Here is a 15,993-nt window from a genome sequence, read left to right on the forward strand (position 1 = left end):
TATGGTATTAACAGATACAGCTGCACTAGAAGCTATAATGCTGGGGGAAGTACAGCCACTGAGTTCTATCTCCTTTTTCTCACTCTACCTACAGTACCACTTGTCTTACTTAATTTCTATTTTCCAATGGTAATATCTAGTAATATGGTAATATCTGTCTAGTCTCTTCATCACTCGTCACCCGGTCTCCCCTTTCCCCCCACCCCTTTTTCAGCTGCAGCCTCCTGACTGTCCGGACCCCTGGCTGGATGGACGTCCTCGTTGCTACCCCCGTCTCATCTGGCTAGATGGACCTCTTCTTGTTCCTTTACTCCAATGTATCTTTACGGACTGTAACTTCGCCTGCTAATTCCCATTAGCAGTACTGGTGCTCCCTGCCTATCTGTCCCGGGAGTGGATCTCTCCTCAGTGTGGTACTTCCCAAGGTTTCTCATTTTCTCCCAAAGACTCTGGAGTTTTTGGAGTTTTTCCTTGCCGACATGGAGGGTCTAAGGATGGGGGATGCCCAGGACTTGAAATGTATGTATTCATCTTCATTGCTTCATTTGCTGTTTCTGATTTTGTATCATATTGCCTCTGCAAAGCCCTTTGAGACAACCTTGTTGTGATTTAGGGCTATACAAATAAAATTGAATTGAATAGATATGTCAAGAACACTTGGAATGTTTGACAATAGAGATCTCCAATGAAAAAAAGAAAAATATAATTGTCAGTTGAATCTATCGATCACCGGGTTCATGTATTGATTCCTTCACTGAATGGATGAGCCAATTGTTTTCCACTATTAAGCAGAAAACATTCTTCATCTGTGGAGATTTTAATATTGATTTATTAAATCCAAGCAAACTGGCAGCAATGGACAATTTTTTGGATACAATGTATAGTATGTCTCTTTACCCAACAATAACTAAACCAAGTAGGATTACATCACACACCATCACAGCTGTGCCACAGGCGCCAGTGAACTGGACAATGGATGTAAATTGGGACAGAAATCAAGAAAGAAGAGTTGGGATGCATTTCAGCCTCAGATCAAGCTACAGTATGCGTTATAAGGTGAAATAATCAAATGGGTAACCGTCAGCCATTCCGACAGAGTTATGTAACCAACGGGGTTGCATCCACACTTGTGTATAGCACAAAAAGGAACATTTGTGTGGTAATTTGCACTTTTTATTTTTGAGGATGATGTTTAACCCTTTCGGTTACAGTGGTCACATCAGTGGACATCTATCCAAAAGTTATCATTAGTTTACCTCACCACCGCCAGCCCAGGTCACAATTTTTGTTGTGGTAATAAGTAAAAGATATTGATAGACGTCCAATCCATTTTAACTGGGAGGGGCTGGAAGCGATCGAACAATCAGTTGAAATGGATTGAATACCGTAAGAGGCAGCCATAGAGTTAAGATATGAGAGGTCACAAGATTCATCAAACAAAACAAAATTAAATGAATAACTTTCCCACAGCAAAATTCACACATGGGACACTTATTTGAATTAATGTTATTATTATTATTATTATTATTTTTAATCTTGATTTATTTCAATAATTTTTCATTTATATTTTGAAGTTTTGATTTTTTTTAGAATGAATTTCATTTCATGTATTTGAATTAATGTTATTATTATTATTATTTTTTTTAATCTTGATTTATTTCAATAATTTTTCATTTATATTTTGAAGTTTTGATTTTTTTTAGAATGAATTTCATTTCATGTATTTGAATTAATGTTATTATTATTATTATTATTTTTAATCTTGATTTATTTCAATAATTTTTCATTTATATTTTGAAGTTTTGATTTTTTTTAGAATGAATTTCATTTCATGTAGAATTATTTCTATTTTATTACTTCATTACTATGTTTTTTTTTTTCATGTGCTTTGTTTCTTAATTTAAAAAAATACTATTTAAGTATTTGATTTGCCCCCGCCCCCATGACTAGGGTCATAGTAGGGCCATCAGGGAGTGTCCCGCAATACAAACCCTCAAAACTCGGCTCAAGCACTTTTTGAAAGTAAACCAGTCCTGCAATCACTGACTTTTAAAGCGCCTGTGACACGATGAAATTAAATAGCATTATTATGTGAATTAAAATCATATTTTGAGATCATTCGACTATATACAACAATTTGGCAAAGCGCAGATGAAGAGAAATGTTTCTTTTAATCTGCCGTTTAGCCCCGCCTATCATTGTAGCGCTCTAGTGCCTCCATCTAGGTGATGACGTCGGCAGAGTAACGATTTCAGCTGATTTAGAAATCAGCCCAATGGGGAAGATTCAGAACGCGGAAAATGCAACAGACAGCAGCAAAATGTCATCATTGTTTTTATCTCTCTACTCCAATATTTTTACAGTATGTATCTAAGTATTTTTCCCCAATTGCTAAATAAATTGTATGGGATGAAAAATAAGTCTTGTGCTAAATAGAATTAGGCCTTGGGGTGGACCCTGAAAAAGTGCCTAGAAAATGGGTTTCGTTCCAATGTCTGGGCACTACTTGTTCAATGCATTTTTTGATAAGATAATACCCTTCTGAACTTTGGGTTAAAAGTTCACCCAACGTTTCCCTGCACCAATTTTGTCAAAATCTAGGAATATATATGTATAGAGTGGGGAGAACAAGTATTTGATACACTGTCCATGGGTTTTCCCATTGGCAGTGTATCAGTGTGTATATATATATATATATACACACACATATATGAAATGTGCACTCTCAATAAAACAATAGCACTTCATTGGAACATCCATCTTTTTTGGCAGGCAAATTGAACAAAGGTCTATTTTTTGGGAAAAGGGAAAAGAGCCTTTTTTTGTTGTTGTTTTAAAGGTGTTAAAATGGAGAGTAACATTTTGATAATGAAACTAAACATAGGAGAGATGGTGGGTGATTACTCATCAATATCAGTATCATCAGTGTCATTTCCTTTGAAATATTTTCACAGTCCTGGCAGTGGCATAAATCTGTACAGGACATTTTTGCAGACAAGCATGAACATCTTTCAGTCTCACACTTGCTTATCTTGCAACCACAGTGGATTACCTATAGCACACTATCTGGGGCAGGATTTCTAGTCATCCATTTTACTGTTAATTCACCATCCTCAATGTCCCATCCATTGCCAATTGGTGAAGGGGCACACATCATACCAGTCAGAGAATGTCGCATTACTGCTGCCTCGCAGTTTGCCCTTTTGCTGTGTTGGAAGAGAGCATCACTTGTTGGAGGAATGGACATTCCAGATACACAATGTCTTGACATAGAGAGAGAACTTTTAGATTCACATCATCAGGAATATCAACATACCCGGCTAGTGTTAGTTCTTCTGTTGCACCAATCGATTGTACTGTTCAACAGGCACAACAGCTTTCGCTTCACATACATTTAAATCTTCTGCTGTGGGAGGCCATGGGCATTTCAGTGAGGGTGATTCGCTTAGAATGGTCCTCAATAGCAGCCCTGCACTGTAAAGTGTCCTTCTTTGTTCTGTGGATTTCCAACCAGATGTTGTGCTAGCCATTTGTTCAGTGTCACTTTCTTGTCTTACCTCACTCAGTAGAGTCGGTAGCTGATGTACCTGATGACTGAGGTATCCTGTCTAAAAGTTTGTCTGTTGATGATAAAGTCTCCAACAAAAAAAACAACAAAAAACATTTCAGACATGTTGCGCTGGAAAGGGGTGTGAAAAACTATGGGGAGAGATTTGTCTCAAAAATATTCTCACAAATACTTTCGCGATTTACACATATCTTTTGTCGATGCACAAATATATCCAAGATTTTCACATGTATTTTCGAGATCCACAAATATATCCGTGAGTTTCACATGTGTTTTTGTAATCCACTAATATATCCTCAAAATTCACATGTGTTTTTTAATGTTGTGCGTGCACTCATCATGAATTATTGTTTGCAAACATTCGAATTGTATTTGTGAATCAGCGGCCGCGTGCATTTATTTTTGAGACAAACATAACAAGAACAAGTGCATTGGCAATTCACACGTGTTTTTCAAATTCACAAATACATCCGCGATTCTCACAAATACATGAGTGATTTTCACACGCGTTTTTCAGATCCACAAATACGTCCCCGTTTTCCACAAGTGTTTTTCAAATCCACAAATACTTCCGCAAGTTTCGCATGTTTTTTAATGATGTGCGTGCAATTATCATGACTTGACATTTTTTAAGTATTCAATTTTGCTTGTGAATTGCTGGAGCTGTGTTCTTTAACAGCAAACACGCGCATTTCTTTTTGAGACAAACGTCACTCGATGTTTCACCAAGATTTTCTCACACACAGTAAGCCGAGAATTTTCACGTGTCTCAAATAACCTCCGCCTTCATCTGATAGGTGGCAGTTTTGAGCGCATAGACTATAAAAGTATGATTCCCAAGACTGTCCGTGTACCTTGAGGCCGTTTGTTTTTCCTTCTAATTTTGGAAAATAAAAAACGGAAAACGAACCTTAATCCGTTTTTACAATGTCAATTTATTGAACTGAAGTCGAAAAACAAAATACGACCAATATTTGTTTTCCTCCGAGTTCGCTTTTACAATGAGCCTTGAACCGGAAAACGATGTTTTTCTTCAATAAGGCCTCGTCTTCCGGGTCATGGCTCATTGAATTCTTTGCAAAAACAAATCTTTATTTTTGGACAATTAGAGGCAGAAGACACTTTTTGTGTCACAACTTTTTAATGGCACCTATGTTTTACGCAGAGTTTTGGGATTATTTTCAGTTACCAGTTAGACCTAAGCAATATGCTAGTGTTGATGATGCGATTCCTTCAGGATTCATTATGCTGTGCAGAAATGTAAACATGCCATTTCAAACTTTATCTCCTCCAAATATACTAAATTCAAGTGTGGGGAAATTATGTTTACTACATAACAAAAATTTGAATAGATATACTCGATCTCTATTTCAGAACGAGATTAGATCCACACCATATGTTAAGTCTTTTTGGAGATATCATTTGGTCCACGCCTAAGTATGGACTATCCCCAATATGTTTCGGTTGACAAGTAAGGTCAAAGAAGTCGCTTTCAAAATTATCTATAGATAAGTACTATCCTGCAAACCACTACATGAAAAAAATTAAAGTGGGACATTGATACAGAGACAGTTCAGCACCTTTTTTGGACCTGCTCTTTTTCCAATAAATTTTGGAAAGAACTTTGCAAGTTCAGAATCAGGAGCCTACACATGTGGACTTCAAACTCAAATGGGAAAATGTCTTTTTTGTTTTTGTTTCTATAAGAATCTCAAGAAAGAGATTGTTTCTATTATTAAACTTGTCATTTTGTCGAAATTCTACCTACACAAATGTAAATTTAGCAAGCTGTTACCTTCTTTTTCTCACTTTCATAACGAGACTGTGTGCTACATAAATCTGTTTAAAAAATCAAATAATCTAAAAGCGGAAAAAAACAATATTTGTGGAAAAACTTGAATCTCTTTGTGAATAATTGCTCACAGCATTATTCATTGTTTTTTTGTTTTTGTTTTGTTTTGTTATTTTCCTGATGTGCAATGTTTGAAATGTTTATAACCCCCTGGCATATTTGTGCTGTTGTTGTTTTTTTTTTTTGTTAATAAAAACAAATATTGGACATATTTTGTTTTTCGACTTCAGCTCAAAACCAGTAATTGGTAAAATGGATTAAGTCTCGTTTCCGTTATTGAATTAGCAGTTTTTAATTGGGAAACGGGAGATGATTCATTTCTCTCTCTTTTTTTTTTTTTTTATTAACACACATAAAAACAAAAAATGGAATAGGGCTTGTTTTCCAACGGACCCAAGACACCTGTTTATCTGTTGCCCGGTGTAATGTCACCCGCTAGGTGTCCGTATGTGATCTGGGGATGGGGATGGCGTGGCTCTGCGGTAGAGTAGTTGTCCCCCAACCCAGAGGTTGTGCAATTCTCTGCCCTGACGAACTCGCCTAAGTATCCTTGAGCAAGATACTGAACCCCACATTGCTCCTGGTGCTGCGTCACCTGTATGTAGATGGCGATGTAGTGTAAAGCGCTTTGAGCGCCTTGAAAGGTGGAAAAGCGCTACATAAGTAGAACACCATTTGCCATCTGTGTTGATGGGCACTTTTGACCTTTCTATGCGCTCAATACTGCCGCCTATCGGACTGAGGCGGAGGTTATTTGAGACACGTGAAAATTCATGGTTTACTGTGTGTGAGAAAATCTTGGTGAAACATCGAGTGACGTTTGTCTCAAAAAGAAATGCGCGTGTTCGCTGTTTAAAAAAAAAAAAAAAAAAACGCAGCTCCAGCAATTCACAAGCAAAACTGAATGCTTAAAAAATGTCAAGTCATGATAATTGCACGCACATCATTAAAAAACATGCAACATTTGCGGAAGTATTTGTGGATTTAAAAAACACACGAGGAAAACGCGGACGTATTTGTGGATCTGAAAAACACGTGTGAAAATCACTAATGTATTTGTGAGAATCGCGGATGTATTTGTGAATTCGAAAAACATGTGTGAATCGCGAATGCGCTTGTGTGAGAAAATTTGACCGTTTCTTGTTATGTTTGTCTCAAAAATAAATGCACGCGGCCGCTGATTCCTATATACAATTCGAATGCTTACAAACAATAATTCATGATGAGTGCACGCACTACATAAAAAAAACACATGTGAATTTCGAGGATATACTTGTGAATTACAAAAAGACATGTGAAACTCATGGATATATTTGTGGATCTCGAAAATACATGTGAAAATCTCTGATATATTTGTGCATCTACAAAAGATATGTGTGAATCGCGAAAGCATTTGTGAGAATATTTTTGAGACAAATCTCTCCCCATAAAAAACTAATTGGGGGAAATCACACTTCAATCTTCTTTTCAGCATATCCCGCCTGAAACAAAGTTAAAGGGAAAGATGAGCACAAGACACACATATTCACATCACACACACCCACATAATACATTCACTCTTGCGCTTATATTTCTCATTCACACAAATACACCAAAGAGAACAAAATGAAACATTCTCTCAAGGCTTTTTTTCAGAGACTAAATAAAATAAAAAAAAATACTTTTTAGTATGAATATTTATAAATTACCTGTAGTCTGAAGCATCAAGATCCTCATGGTTCTTCACGATGTTCACGAACAACCTTCTTGGCTTGTCCATTCTGAGCACTTCTTTGTCAACGATAATCCTTTGACGGATCACTTGTTCACAAAAGAGTTTGTAGCTCTCAGCATAGGGTTGTCTGAAACACACACACCCACACACACGCACGCACACACCCACACACACTTAGGATGTGCAAAGAGTAACGCTTTCGATGCTTTGGCTAAAGGCAAGCAGAATACAAGTGACATGTTGTTGACCAACGCTTTACCTTTGAAATGTGTCATTTTACAGCGAACTTATCCACATCAGCACCAAGTCCAAGCCCACCAAGTCCAGGAAAGAAGTGCCCTTCCAAAACAACTGTGATATGAAAGTGCAATAGATGCTTTTGCATCAGTGAAGACAAGGTGAGTAAGGTTATAGGTCGAGGTGAAAAAAAGTTGCATTTTAAAGTGTTCGGTTTGTCTTTATATAGGTTTGTGTTGGTGGGGGGTGTTAATCATATTGTAACAACAATTGTAAAAGTCATCAAGATTGTGTTCAACTGCAGGTTTTTTGTTGTTGTTTGTTTTCCCTTCGGTCATTAAAAGTTCAATTATCCCTCCCCCTCCAGCACCTCAACCTATATGTATTCATGATCCAGATCAATTGAGATCACAGACAATGGTTTTGGAGCTAAGTTTCTGTTGTGTTGAAGCACATGTCTTTTGGACATTCTCTTCCTACGTTTGATACATTATGACAAAACACACACACAGGCACCACATACAAAATTATCCATCTCGCAATGTGAAACAAAACACCTGGAATGTGAAGCGTTGCATTGAAAACCTCAGTCCATGTAGAACTGTAACATATATGTATTTATTTTTTATTTTTTAATGTTAATTTTATTTATATATGAAAAAATACAATTATACATTAATACAAATCTATTGGGTTTATTGATACTTTATTGATTAAAAAAATCATTAAGATTATAATGGAATTAAAAAAAGTAGATATTTATTTATATCATAGGTAAATACTATGACCCTTTAGTATAAAACTAAAACTAGCCAAAACTAAACTACAAGAGTATTTAACTGCCATTAGTCAATATTTAGTATTATATATTTAGTGTTATTATATATAGTAATAATAATACTACTAATAATATAGTATTATATAATACTATAAAATTAAATTAAAAAATAAATTATTATGAATTTATTAAATTTATTATTATTAAATTAAAATTATTATTATAAAATGTAATAGTAATATTTAGTGTTATTTTTTAAAATTCATAATAATTTTAATAGTTTTAAAATACTTATATATATACATTTGTATTAATGTATAATTTTGGTTCGTTTAGCTTACTACTGACAACAACAGAAGTGCGCTTATTCTTAACTGGGAGGACTGGTTATGGATTCTCACGTTTCTGTGCCAATGACGGTGCTAGACGTCCAATCCATTTGCAGCCTTCCAAGGCAAACCGAAGTGAATGTTTCAGGTTTTCAGTCAGTGGCGGTCAGTGAGTTAAATGAGTGGCATATCAATGCTTAAAGTCAGTCGTTAGTTTTAAATAGGCTTTACTACACCCTTTTTTCAAAAGTTCACAGTCGGATCAGAAAGTGTCTCAAAACCGCGGATGTATAACGTATTGTTTCCATTGTTTCAAATGAGACTGACAGTTTGCTTAATATGTCTAGTAATCTGACAAGTATACATTTCCCCGAGGTGGGGCCAATAAAATGCCCTTTTATATTGATCCCCTAATGATCTGAAGAAACAAATCCAGTCCCAACAACGTTTGCAGTGAGGCACCTTGAAGTCAAAATAAAAACGTGAACTCACCAAGCGAAGCCCAAATGCCAAGCACGGTCAACGCTTGGAAAAGGAGCGATTGTGCCTTCTTCATCTCTCAGGTCCAGATAGAAGATCAGCCAGATAAACTTCAGAGGAGAATTTAATACGACGCAGGCCTCTTTCGCTCTGTGACAGACACACAAGCTTGACTACGTCACGCACGCACGCACGCACGCACGTCCAATGACACAAAGGCTGGAGGATGACGCACTAAAGAACTCGTGCATCAAAAGAAAACAAACATACAAACAAAGAAGAATTCGTGCATCAAACACGTCTCAACGTCACGTGGAACATTTGGAAATTAGGGTAGTACTAGTGATGGAGAAACCTTAGCTTTCTGAAGCAGTAAATCAATATCAAGCAACGTGTCGAAATGGTCCATTCAGTGTTATGAAGCATTTGCCACGAATCAGTGTGGTGAGTCACGACAGACGACACTGCTTCACCGCTGCTTTCTGTACCGCTGAAGCAAATGTGTTGAGATGGTTCCGTGCTACGAGGCATTTGACACAATTCAGTGTGGTGATATCTTCTGGACAAAAATATATTGAATTTTCATCTAACCAAATGACCAAGTGTCATCTGAACAATGAAACCTGTGGGTGGTATGGTGGTTATATACTATGTCTGATGTGCGAGCAGTAGTGGGTTTGACCACTAGCCTGAAATGTATTCTTTATTCTTCCCCCAGATTAATAAAAAAAAAAAATAATAATAATAATAATGAAAACAAACAAACAAAAAAAAGCTGTTGTGTTACTTTTAAATGAAATACGCAAATGCTTGTGCAATAGGGAACTCTTGATGGTAGGTGTATAGAATGCTAGTGACACTGGGATGGGGATTTGGGTGTTTCACACATTTTTATTTAAAAACAGAATCATCTCAGCAGCATTTGGTTTCAGCCGGTTCCTCTTTTTGCTAATGACCTCTCCAGCTTTTGAGAATATTCTCTCACATGGCACGAACAAATATACAAACTGACAGATAGACAAACAAACACAAAAACTGACAAACAGACAGACACAAAAACAAACACAAAAACTGAGACACAAAAACTAAATTGTGTGTGTGTGGGGTGGGGGATGCGTGGGTGTGTGTGTGCGTGTACTATGGCGAGAGGCTGACGTGACTGACCTGAAAAGAAACTGCTTTTCTGTACTGTTTCTTTTTTTATTTACCAGCTTTCAATTTAACATGTTTAACAATTGTACATGCAGTCTAAACATTAAGTATATGAAAATGTCTTGTAAACAGTAAGAATTCAAGTGTGAACATTTATAACAGCTAGTATGACTTGAACAACATTATACAAATCAATACGACGACTGTGCAAACATGTCATTGTAACACAAATGACATACGACTTGAACAGTACACTTCAAACAGACAACTTATTGTTCATGGCTGATGTGACATTATTACCTTGGTCTTTCCGAAGGAAAGAACAAGGTTATGTTGTTGTACAACTGGATTACCTTGGTCTTTCCTATGGAAAGAACAAGGTATTGTTATTCTGCAACTTTATTCGCCTTATTATTACCTGGGTCTTTCCCAAAGGGAAAGCACAGGTTATGTTGTTGTGCAACTTTATTGTGCTTATTTATTTATTTATTACCTTGGTCTTTCTGAAGGAAAGAACAAGGTTATGTTATTCTACAACTTTATTATTACCTTGGTCTTTCCAAGGGAAAGAACAAGGTTATGTTGTTGTACAACTTTATTGTACTTCTTTATTTATTTATTACCTTGGTCTTTCCGAAGGAAAGAATAAGGTATTGTTATTCTACAACTTTATTATTTTATTACCTTGGTCTTTCCGAAGGAAAGAACAAGGTATTGTTATGCTACAACTTTATTGTACTTATTATTACCTTGGTCTTTCCTATGGAAAGAACAAGGTATTGTTATTCTGCAACTTTATTCGCCTTATTACCTTGGTCTTTCTGAAAGAAAGAACAAGGTATTGTTATTGTGCAACTTTATTATTACCTTGGTCTTTCCAAGGGAAAGAACAAGGTATTGTTATTGTGCAACTTTATTGTTCTTATTACCTTGGTCTTTCCAAGGGAAAGAACAAGGTTATGTTGTTGTACAACTTTATTGTACTTTTTTTTATTACCTTGGTCTTTCTGAAGGAAAGAACAAGGTTATGTTATTCTACAACTTTATTATTATTACCTTGGTCTTTCTGAAGGAAAGAACAAGGTTATGTTGTTGTGCAACTTTATTACCTTGGTCTTTCCAAAGGAAAGAACAAGGTAATGTTATTGTACAACTTTATTGTTACCTTGGTCTTTCTGAAAGAAAGAACAAGGTATTGTTATTGTGCAACTTTATTATTATTATTATTACCTGGGTCTTTCCTTTGGAAAGGCCAAGGTAATGCTGTTCTGCAACTTTATTATGCTTATTTATTTATTATTATTATTATAATTCATCTTATTCTCCGCGTTTTTTCGGCGCGCCGCGCAGCCCGAACCATAGCACCGATCGGCACCGTTCAAGTATCGGCACGACCGGAATTTTCGTGCGACGCGGGCAATTTTTCAAACGTCCCCGAAAAAATTTCCGTTCGCCCGTAAACGGCAATTTTCCGAAAAAAAAAAAAAGTTTAAAAATGTATCTAGTCCTACAGTTTTTGACCAAATCACATAATTTGGGCATCAAAAATTCCGGGACGTTGAGGGGCATAAAAGTTGTATACAGAATTTGGCAAAAAATTACGGTTCCCCGGAAATTGGCCAAAAACTCTCCCATTCATTTGTAATGGGAAAAGTTCCCATTCACTTCCAATGGGATTTCCTATGGACTTTACATTGCATTGATGCCATTGACGGCCATGCATGTCGAATTTATTGATGCCAATGTACTTGAATTCTATTGACTATATGGATGTCGATGCCATTGACGGCCATGGACGTCCAAAATTTTTCCCATTCATTTTCTATGGGGAAAAGACAAAATGTCCCCAAATCAGTAGGAAATCAACAGATATCAATAGGACCTTTACCTCAAATGTCCCCGATAGCATTGATGCTTATGGAGGGTGATGCCATTGACGTCCATGGACGTCCAAATTTTTCCCATTCATTTTCAATGGGGAAAAAACAAAATGTCTCCAAATCAGTAGGAAATCACCAGATATCAATAGGACCTTTACCCCAAATGTCCCCAACTGCATTGACGCTTATTGAGGGCTCCGCCATTGACGGCCATGGACGTCCAAATTTCCCATTCATTTCTAATGGCATCTAATTATGTTTTTTCATTCTATTGATGCCAATGTACTTGGATTCCATTGACGCCTATGTAAGTTGATACCATTGACGTCCATGGACGTCCAAAATTTTTCCCATTCATTTTCAATGGGAATTTTTTTTTTTTCCCCAAATCAACAAAAAAAGACCAGATATCAATAGGACGTGTCCCCCAAACTTCTCCAATTCCATTGACGCTTATGAAGGGCGCCGCCATTGACGGCCATGGACGTCCAAATTTCCCATTCATTTCTAATGGCATTTAATTATGTTTTTTCATTCTATTGATGCCAATGTACTTGGATTCCATTGACGCCTATGTAAGTTGATACCATTGACGTCCATGGACGTCCAAAATTTTTCCCATTCATTTTCAATGGGAATTTTTTTTTTTTTCCCAAATCTACAAAAAATGACCTGATATCAATAGGACGTCTCCCCCAAACGTCCCCAATTCCATTGACGCTTATGAAGGGTGCCGCTATTGACGGCCATGGACGTCCAATTCTCCCAATCATTTCTAATGGCATTAATTTGTTTAATGCAAATGACTGGTATTATTGTCCTACCTATTGCTACACCTGAGTGGGGCTAAGATCTGTATCTCCACTGAGGAAAGACCCAGGTGTAATTTCTCCCGAAATTGCAGTTTCTAGTTGTCCATTCTATTGCTACACCTGAGTGGGGCTAAGATCTGTATCTCCACTGAGGAAAGACCCAGGTGTAATTTCTCCCGAAATTGCAGTTTCTAGTTATTATTATTATTATTCAATAATTCTCCGCGTTTTTTTGAGCCAACGCACAGCCCAAACCGTAGCACCGATCGGCACCGTTGAAGTATCGGCACGACCGGATTTTTCGCGTGACGATGGGAATTTTTCAAACCGCCACGAAAAATTTTCCGTTCGCCCGTAAACGGCAATTTTCCGAAAAATAAAAAAAGTTTCAAAATGTATCTAGTCCTACAATTTTTGACCAAATCACATAATTTGGGGATCAAAAATTCCGGGACGATGAGGGGCATAAAAGTTATATACAGAATTTGGCAAAAATTTACGGTTCCCCGGAAATTTGCCAAAAACTTTCCTATTCATTTTGAATGGAAAAAAAACGCGCGCTTCACAGCCCGAACCGTTAGACCGATCGGCACCGTTCAAGTATCGGCACGACCGGAATTTTCGCGTGACACAGGAAACTTTACAAATGGCCCCGAAAATTTTTCCGTTCGTCCGTAAACGGCAATTTTCCGTGAAAAAAAAAAAAGTTTCAAAATGTATCTAGTCCTACAATTTTTGACCAAATCACATAATTTGGGCATCAAAATTTCCGGGACGGCGAGGGGCATAAAAGTTGTATACAGAATTTGGAAAAAAATTACGCTTCCTCGGAAATTTGCCAAAAACTATCCCATTCATTTCGAATGGGAAAAGTTCCCATTCACTTCCAATGGGATTTCCAATGGAATTTACATTGCATTGATGCCATTGTCGGCCATGCATGTCGAATCTACTGATGCCAATGTACTTGGATTCAATTGACTATATGGATGTCGATGCCATTGACGGCCATGGACGTCCAAAATTTTTCCCATTCATTTTCAATGGGGAAAAAACAAAATTTCCCAAATCAACAGAAAATGACCAGATATCAATAGGACGTGTCCCCCAAACTTCCCCAATTCCATTGACGCTTATGAAGGGTGCCGCCATTGACTTCCATGGACGTCCAAAATTTTTCCCATTCATTTTTAATGGGGAAAAAACTAAATTTCTCCAAATCAACAGAAAATGACCAGATATCAATAGGATGTATACCCCAAACGTCCCCAACTCTATTGACGCTTATGAGGGGTGCCGCCATTGACTTACATGGACGTCCAAAATTTTTCCCATTCATTTTCAATGGGGAAAAAACTAAATTTCCCCAAATCAACAGAAAATGACCAGATATCAATAGGACGTGTCCCCCAAACTTCCCCAATTCCATTGACGCTTATGAAGGGTGCCGCCATTGACTTCCATGGACGTCCAAAATTTTTCCCAATCATTTTCAATGGGGAAAAAACTAAATTTCTCCAAATCAACAGAAAATGACCAGATATCAATAGGATGTATACCCCAAACGTCTCCAACTCCATTGACGCTTATGGGGGGTGCTGCCATTGACGTCCATGGACGTCCAAAATTTTTCCCATTCATTTTCAATGGGAAAATTTTTTTTTTCCCCCAAATCAACAGAAAATGACTAGATATCAATAGGACGTGGCCCCCAAATGTCCCCGATTGCATTGCTGCTTATGGAGGGTGATGCCATTGACGTCCAGGGACGTCCAAACTTCCCATTCATTTCCAATGGCATTTCTTCATGTTTGTTCATTCTATTGATGCCAATGTACTTGGATTCCATTGACGCTTATGTAAGTTGATACCATTGACGTCCATAGACGTCCAAAATTTTTCCCATTCATTTTCAATGGGAAATTTTTTTTTTTCCCCAAATCAACAGAAAATGACTAGATATCATTAGGACGTGTCCCCCAAATGTCCCCGATTGCATTGCCGCTTATGGAGGGTGATGCCATTGACGTTCATGGACGTCCAAACTTCCCATTAAATCCCAATGGCATTTCTTCATGTTTGTTCATTCTATTGATGCCAATGTACTTGGATTCCATTGACGCTTATGTAAGTTGATACCATTGACGTCCATGGACGTCCAAAATTTTTCCCATTCTTTTTCAATGGGAATTTTTTTTTTTTCCCCAAATCAACAGAAAATGACTAGATATCATTAGGACTTGTCCCCCAAATGTCCCCGATTGCATTGCCGCTTATGGGGGGTGATGCCATTGACGTCCATGGACGTCCAAACTTCCCAATCATTTCCAAAGCCATTTCTTCATGTTTGTTCATTCTATTGATGCCAATGTACTTGGATTCCATTGACGCTTATGTAAGTTGATACCATTGACGTCCATGGACGTCCAAAATTTTTCCCATTCATTTTCAATGGGATTTTTTTTTTTTTCCCAAATCAACAGAAAATGACTAGATATCATTAGGACGTGTCCCCCAAATGTCCCCGATTGCATTGCCGCTTATGGAGGGTGATGCCATTGACGTTCATGGACGTCCAAACTTCCCATTCATTTCCAATGGCATTTCTTCATGTTTGTTCATTTTATTGATGCCAATGTACTTGGATTCCATTGACGCTTATGTAAGTTGATACCACTGACGTCCATGGACGTCCAAAATTTTTCCCATTCATTTTCAATGGGAATTTTTTTTTTTTCCCAAATCAACAGAAAATGACTAGATATCATTAGGACGTGTCCCCCAAACTTCCCCGATTCCATTAACAATTATGAAAGGTGCCGCCATTGACGTCCATCGACGTCCAATTCTCCCATTCATTTCTAACGGCTTTTACTTTGTTTTTTGCCAATGACTGGCATTATGATCCATTCTATTGATAGACCTGAGTGGGGCTAAGATCTGTATCTCCACAGAGGAAAGACCAAGGTGTGTAATTTCTCCCGAAATTGCAGTTTCTAGTTCTTATTATTATTATTCATCTTATTCTCCGCGTTTTTTTGAGCCAACGCACAGCCCAAACCGTAGCACCGATCGGCACCGTTCAAGTATCGGCACGACCGGATTTTTCGCGTGACGATGGGAATTTTTCAAACCGCCACGAAAAATTTTCCGTTCGCCCGTAAACGGCAATTTTCCGGAAAAAAAAAAAA

At 37.4% G+C, this 15,993-nt stretch overlaps 1 long non-coding RNA gene across 2 annotated transcripts; it reads right to left on the bottom strand.

The window, feature by feature from the left end:
- Window positions 1–6,741: 6,741 nt before the first annotated feature.
- LOC130919477 (uncharacterized) lies at window positions 6,742–9,093 on the bottom strand. 2 transcript variants are annotated; one of them, XR_009063967.1, is made up of 4 exons: window positions 8,971–9,093; window positions 7,394–7,485; window positions 7,109–7,261; window positions 6,742–6,901 (listed from the first exon to the last, which is right to left on the bottom strand). It is a non-coding gene; the product is annotated as an uncharacterized LOC130919477 (long non-coding RNA). The 2 variants fall into 2 exon arrangements; XR_009063968.1 differs by having other exon boundaries at window positions 7,394–7,473; window positions 8,971–9,070.
- Window positions 9,094–15,993: the final 6,900 nt, after the last annotated feature.

The sequence above is a fragment of the Corythoichthys intestinalis genome, chromosome 1, assembly GCF_030265065.1.
Source record: "Corythoichthys intestinalis isolate RoL2023-P3 chromosome 1, ASM3026506v1, whole genome shotgun sequence".
Lineage (NCBI taxonomy): Eukaryota > Metazoa > Chordata > Actinopteri > Syngnathiformes > Syngnathidae > Corythoichthys > Corythoichthys intestinalis.